Source organism: Schistocerca cancellata, chromosome 8, assembly GCF_023864275.1.
Source record: "Schistocerca cancellata isolate TAMUIC-IGC-003103 chromosome 8, iqSchCanc2.1, whole genome shotgun sequence".
In the NCBI taxonomy this organism is placed as follows: domain Eukaryota; kingdom Metazoa; phylum Arthropoda; class Insecta; order Orthoptera; family Acrididae; genus Schistocerca; species Schistocerca cancellata.
In genome coordinates, this window is record NC_064633.1 from 93,178,304 (window position 1) to 93,185,365 (window position 7,062).

Sequence of the window (7,062 nt, forward strand, 5' to 3'; positions counted from 1 at the left end):
ATTTATGTGCTGTTGTAGCACACTAGTTCGTAACTTTTTTGTGTCTAATGGCCCACATAATTGGTTCAATAAGTGAGTCGTTAGGTTCGCAGTCTCTGGTGTTCTGAATTTCAGTAACCATTAATTACAAAAGCCTGCGCCACCAAGGGCGCCTGCTCGTTTGGTATGGCGATCATGGCCAAATAACATGAAAAATAATAAATTGCAATTAACACATATCGATTGCCTGCTGATGTTTGTGCGAAGGGGCAACAGAACTCCATTACAATAATTTATAATAGTCTGTGCGCCGCGGGTAGCAACGGCCTTGCCGCAGTGGATACAATGGTTCCCGTCAGATCACCGAAGTTAAGCGCTGTCGGGCGTGGCCGGCACTTGGATGGGTGACCATCTGGGCTGCCATGCGCTGTTGCCATTTTTCGGGGTGCATTCAGTCTCGTGATGCCAATTGAGGGGCCACTCGACCGAACAGTAGCGGCTCCAGTCAGAGAAAACCATCATAATTCCGGGCGAGGGATGTGCTGACCACACGCCCCTCCTATCCGTATCCTCAGCTTAGGATGACACGGCGGTCGGATGGTCCCAATGGGCCACCTGTGGCCTAAAGACGGAGTGCTAGTGCTCGTGCTATCCATCTCGGGTAACCTTTGTTATGGGATCTGCAGATGACTAATCTTGGCTTTCTAAGCACAAGGATTCCAATTATTTCCATGACTCTCGACATTTCTTTTCCTTTTCGGCCCTAAGAAATTTTTAATGACACAGCACTCTTGGTGCGTCGTCCGCGGTGTCCTGCTAAAGTATAATCGTGAGCCTACCTCAGTACTTCATTACGCAAACTTGCAGGTAAAACTATGCGGCACGCGACGTGTTTGCTTGTACACAACTCCAGTTTCAGAACTGGTGTTTGCTTCATGAACTGCTGACAAACCAGGTCAGCAGGCTGGGCTCCACGCCATTCTTCCGTGCTTACTCCAATACAATCTGCGGCATGTGAAACACTCAAACAGCCCGCATTCCCATGAGATTTTCCTGGATGGTGTACAACCTCAAAATCAAATTCGCTTAGCTGTAAAGCCTAACATGTCAAACAACCAATTGGGTTTCTTAGTCCCAGAAGTCATTTTAGCGCTGTGTCGCTCTTACAGATAACGTAGGAAATTATTTCTTTTTCAGCAGTTGAATATTTTATCGAGCTGTCCTAGAAGCGTATGCTGTTGGGTGCTCTTTCCTGTCAATCTCTGGACTTAAAACACAGCCTCGAGCATGGTTGTTAGAGTCACAAGAGAATGTAAACTGGTTTTGATAATCAGAAAAGGCAATGATGGGACTGGTGGTGAATAATTCTTTCAGTCGCTCAAATGTCGCTTTGTTACCTGGAGTCCAATAAACTTTACTACATTATTTCAAAAAATGTGTCAAGTATCTTGCTACCTCTGCAAATTTTGGAATGTTTCTGCTACAGAAAATGGAAATCCTGGAATATAACTGTAATTCCTTCACTGTGCTTGGTGTTGGGAATCCTATGTAGCCAGTACCATTTGTGGGTCGGTTCAAATCCCATCTTGCCCAATGATATAGCCTAAATAGCAGACCTCTTGTAACAGTAAGTTGCACTTTTCAAAACTAAGGGTCACTTGTGCCACACACAACCGTTTAAATATCTCTCATAGAAGTATCATGTGCTACTGGATGTCACTGAATAAAACAATGATAACATCCATGTAGACCGTGCACAGCATGCATGCAAGTACAGTGATGGCCGGCACAGGTTGTACAGCCTAGCAGGGCCCAGCTCCGCCAGTGATGTGGGGCTAGACCTAGGGGCTTAAGTAGCAGGGCCCAGTGTTGAGTAAACACAAGGACCATGTTTCTGTGTCACCTGGAAACCTGAAGGCTGGCCGATGAAGGCTGTTTCACTCCAAGATTGTTACTATGTGAGTGCTGGCAGCTGTACGTAAGTGTCAGTGTCTGCTGATTTGCGGTACTGACAGGGGTGTGGCCTGCAAAGCAGACTGTGGCTGCAGCCGGGTTACGGTTCTACGTTCTTTCCATGCTACTAGAGCTTTAGGCCACTACATTTGTACTATTAAACAACATGAACTTGTTTTATCTGCACAAGACGACAAATATTTGATAGTTCCCTATGATGTAAGTACAGTGGCTTGGGGCCACCATCATACGAAAAATGACGACTGATTTTATGGTAAAAATGTAAATAATGTAAACGCCAGTGAAACGTTTGTAAATTGTTGGTTGTAATTGCTGATTGTTATTTGAGTTCACTGCTGTCTGTGTAAATGACGTGAATTTAATTTAAATACGTGTGAATAACATAAATATGTGAAAAATGTGTGTTAAAGATATAAATTGTAGATTGTAACTGACATGGTAGATTTTAAATTAAAGCGACTACCACGTTTGTAACAGATGTGAATTCACATATCCCTTGCCCAAGTTGAGCTGGACTGATATATACTTGCTGATGTAAATTTAGTGATCTCCTATAATTGCTGAGATTGTGAATTTGTCAAAAACATTGAAGGCAAAAACATTAAATGTAAAAAGATTTGAGACAGTGAATGTGTAAAAAACATTGAATGTAGAACCACTGAATGCAAAAACATAGGATTTAAAATCATTGTATTAAATAAAACTGTAATAATAAATTTAATATCTAGAATATTTTTCTCTGAGTTTCTTTCCTTCCTATCCCACCCCCCCGCCCTATAATGTGTCACTTTCTGCTGATACTGATAAACAATGCTGTCACACAGTGGAAATTACATGACACTTCAGTGAAACAGCGTGATGAACAGTGGTAATCCGAACAGTGGTAATAGATATTCATGTAGGTAGAAATGAGACTACCCACTTTGACAGTAAGCTAAACATTATAGTGACCCCTTTCTGGGGTATTACTTTTATCTTACAGTACCAAACATTTGCGCTCTTCAGCTTTAACATAGTAGAGTCTAAAATAACATTTCACGCCATGCATCGCCACTTACAGCAAAATTGCAACAAGTCGACTCAAGTCACAGCAAAAATCTAACAAAATGCTCCTCGTTACAGCAAAAATTGTAACAAGTAGCTTCATACATCACAGTGTTGTAGCAAAATTGTAACAAACTGCCCCATTTATCATCTTACAGCAAATTTATAAGAAACTGCACCATACAGCTACATGTTATGGAAAAATTGTGAGAAATTGCCTCATAGAAACACTAATGTCTGACAATGTGTGTGTGCGTTAGGTGTCAGCTATTGGCGTGTCAGTTACTGGATTTTAAAACAGTATTCTAACACCAAGAGTTGACAACTAAGTGGTGTCATGGGATCTGCTTAACGATCATAAACTTTGTTTGCCACTACGTCCAAATTTGAAGGTCTCTGCTTCTATATTTTCAGTACCTCCTGAGGAAACTTCCGCGAGAGTTTCGGTTCATCCAGCAAAAGGTAGTTGTAAGGTTAGATTAATAATGGTGATGGACGCCCCTCTGATTTATATTAGAGGCTGAAGTGCTGCAAATGGGAGTAACTTGTGCAATGTTGAGAAACACAGGATGATACACAACTACATACTACTCAGTAGGTATTGTGACATGGAAACAGGCGACATGTCGTACTTTTATGAATCACATCATTTACTAATTGAAAACTATAGAAGTACTTATTTTATTTTTACAAAAAAGTCGAGCGATTTCGTCGGCGAGACCTATGAAGAGCTGACCGTGGTGAAGTAGGCTAGAGTGTTTAGGGGCACTGGGTAGTCGCGGAGCCAGGTGGGTCCCTCTATGGTGGGGTGCTCTGTGTCCACCTCGTCTCTCCAGGTGCCTTTGGGCAAGTAGACGTCGCGTTCGTATGTGTCGTGCTGCACGATGGCCGCTGCCAAGAGATCCTCTCCCAGAAGGAACTCTGCGCAGATGGTAAGACCTACTGTAATGGTGACATCTTACGTCATGTAGAACCATTGTCTACAGGTCTGAAAAGCTGGGAAACAATCTTGGTGCTGTGTATTAGTCTATGCTAGAGAAACCTGGATAACATAAATCTGATGGTAAGACAGTATTCATCAACAATAACAAACAAAATGTGTCGTTGGACAATGAACTGTGGCAGATGGGAGACACACTGGAGCCTGGAATAGAGATCATCATCTACTTCCACATGTAAACTACAACCACTTACTAGATGGTGCTGTGTATTAGGCTATGCTGGAGAAACCTGGATAACATACAACAGATGGCAAGACAGTATTCATCACCAAGAACAAACAAAATGTGTCGTTGGACAAGGCACTGTGGCGGATGTGGGACACTCTGGAGACTTGAAGAGAGATCACCATCTACTTCCACATGTAAACTACAATCACGTACTAGATGGGACCATTTCCTATCCACCTCCACAGATTTACATTCAGTCAGTATAGGAAAGTCAAACTACAAGTAACGACAGAGTTGGCATAATCTTTAGATATTAGATTGTTCATATGACACATGGTATAACTTCCTGTTCATGTTGTACAGCAGTGACTTGGCAGAGAGTACTAATACGAACTTCAGAGTTTTTGAAGATGGTGCAGTGTTTATAATGTATGTGTACAAATCTGAAGAAATATCCACTTAGATACTGATTATATTTCAAAGTAGTGCAAAGATAGGCTAATTGCTTTAAATGTTCAGAAATATAAAATTGTGCACCTTCCAAACGAAAAATGGAGTATCCTATGACCACAACACCAGTGGGTCACATTTTGAATTAGCCAAATCGTAAAAATACCATATCGTAACAATTTGTACAGACATGAAATGGAATTATCACATAGTTTCAGTCGTAGGTAAAGGAGCTTGCTCGTTGGCAGCTTACTTGGAAAATACAGTCTGTCTGTAAAGGAGACTTGCAAACTTCTGTGCGTCCAATGTTAGAATATTGAAGCGAGAGGGAGGCGACATTGAACGTACGCAAGAAAGGGCGGTGTGAATCATATATTTCTTTGATTCACGGATTGCTGAAAAAGTGAAATGACACATGCTTGAAGACAGGTGCCAATTAGTCCACGTAAGCCTACTAACGAAGTTTTAAGTAACCGCATTCACTCCGCATCCCCATTGTTCTCCTTTTTAAGAGTATATAGAAACCCTGCCACCGTGTGGCCGAGAATACTTCGGATGTCATTGTCATCCCATGTTGTGTTTTCTGTCTGCGAGTACCGCTCTAGGAGAAAGATTGTGGACACGCCTCCGTCAGGGCTCGTGCGTCATGAACGCTTAGCTAGCTTTATGAGGGGTGCACCGATATGTAGCCCACATTCTCAGAATTCAAACTTTTCACTCACTTCGTGATGCACAGTGGCTGTCTTGTAGCATTTAGTTGTTAAACTGCACTCTCATTTTTACCTGTAGCTTTTGACTTTTTAATATAGCGAAGTAGTCTTTGCCATTGTCGTTCAGTGTATCTAGTAATCAGCTTCCAATAGTCATGCTAACTCTGTGAGCTGTCTCTTTGTAGCGCCGAAGAAGATTTTATCTTTGGCGTGCTGTTTGTGTCTTCAGCCAATCAAGGACACAGGCTGTAGTCTGCGCCATGAGGCTCTGTGTAGCTGAATATCGACTTGGTTACAGAATTCGAAACCAGGCTGCATGGAGGGAGCGTCTGCAACGTTGGAGGTTTTTGTGATTCACTTCAGTTATTTTGCGGTGATTGTACAAAGGCATTGATGGATAAATTTTATCTTGCAACACAACCGTTTGCACACTCATTTTGCAATCACTCCATGCCTAGAACTTGTAATGAATTCTAACGTGATTTGGTATTTGGGCGCATTGTTGTTTGTATGTTGGAAGCTGATTCCTGTATCGCGTCCTATTAGTTTCATCCGGTACATTTCGCACTCAGTGTTATCATCCTCTCCTGCATAAAGATTAGTTTATTTCTTTATTGGTCGACGTGTATAGAGAATCCATAGTTTCATGACTTGTACTAAAACTTTGACTCATTTCACATGAAATTGGAAACAACGCGGTTTACGTTAACTTTCTCCACAATCTGAGAACAATATAGTAATTATATTGAGGGTTCCTACTAATTGGTTCTGCTCTTCCTAAGCCATTCACTTATTTTTAAATATAAAATATATGTATGCTTGTTGTGTCACCATTTTGTTGATACCTGTTCCCGGATCTCTTTTTGCCCCGTCAGTGATTAATCTGTGTGTGTGCAAATGATCAACTACTAATGTAGTACACAGCTTTTACACTTCAGTAATAGTAAACGCTTTCGTCTGTGTATGAGTAATTTACAGGTCGATAAAGCGGATTTATGATTGCTGTGGAAGCTTATGCATTGCGTTAATTAATGCACCAAAGAGATATTTTGAGTAGGACAAGATGACGATGCTTTCTCTCACTTTTTATAGTATGTGAAGATTTGCTCTCCGAACTCCGTTATGATTCTATTGGTTCGATAAAATATTATACTGATAAATCTACTCGTGTCTAAACTCCATAACTACGGTCACGAGGAGAGAAGCTCATTGCAATGTGTTTAGCTAAAACCTGAACGTAACCAGATTATGTCATACATGGTAGACATTTATGAATATTTACCCACAGTTTGATGTTCAAGTAAGATTACAGTGTGGTCAGTAAAGTCTGAAACGCTTGTTAGTGTGTTCCAGGGTAGGTTGTCCTGAGAAATGATTGTTAAGGAAAAGATCGGTACGTTGCGCCGTTTCAGAGTCAATTACCACTGAAGTCAGCCAACCAGGACGTTGCCCATAGACTGAAGCGGCCCGCCAGAGACAGTGTTCGTAGTTTGGTTTCGTAAAACCGAACAAGGGAGCGATACACAAATTGGACATCGGACGGTAGAAAGAATAGAACCCGAGCCAAAGGCTGAACAGTCTCGTGCGTTATCATCTACTCTCTGAAAACAATCGACACTAATTGCATATGGCGGGCCGCTTGAATCTGCGCTCGCAAGGCCCTGATTGGCTAATTTCAATGCTAATTAACTCGGAGACTGCGGAACAAACAATTTTTTCGTAAGAATCATGTCTTA

General features: G+C 41.6%; 1 pseudogene; it reads left to right on the plus strand.

Moving 5' to 3' along the window:
* Window positions 1–297: 297 nt before the first annotated feature.
* LOC126095871 (5S ribosomal RNA) lies at window positions 298–415 on the plus strand (annotated as a pseudogene).
* Window positions 416–7,062: the final 6,647 nt, after the last annotated feature.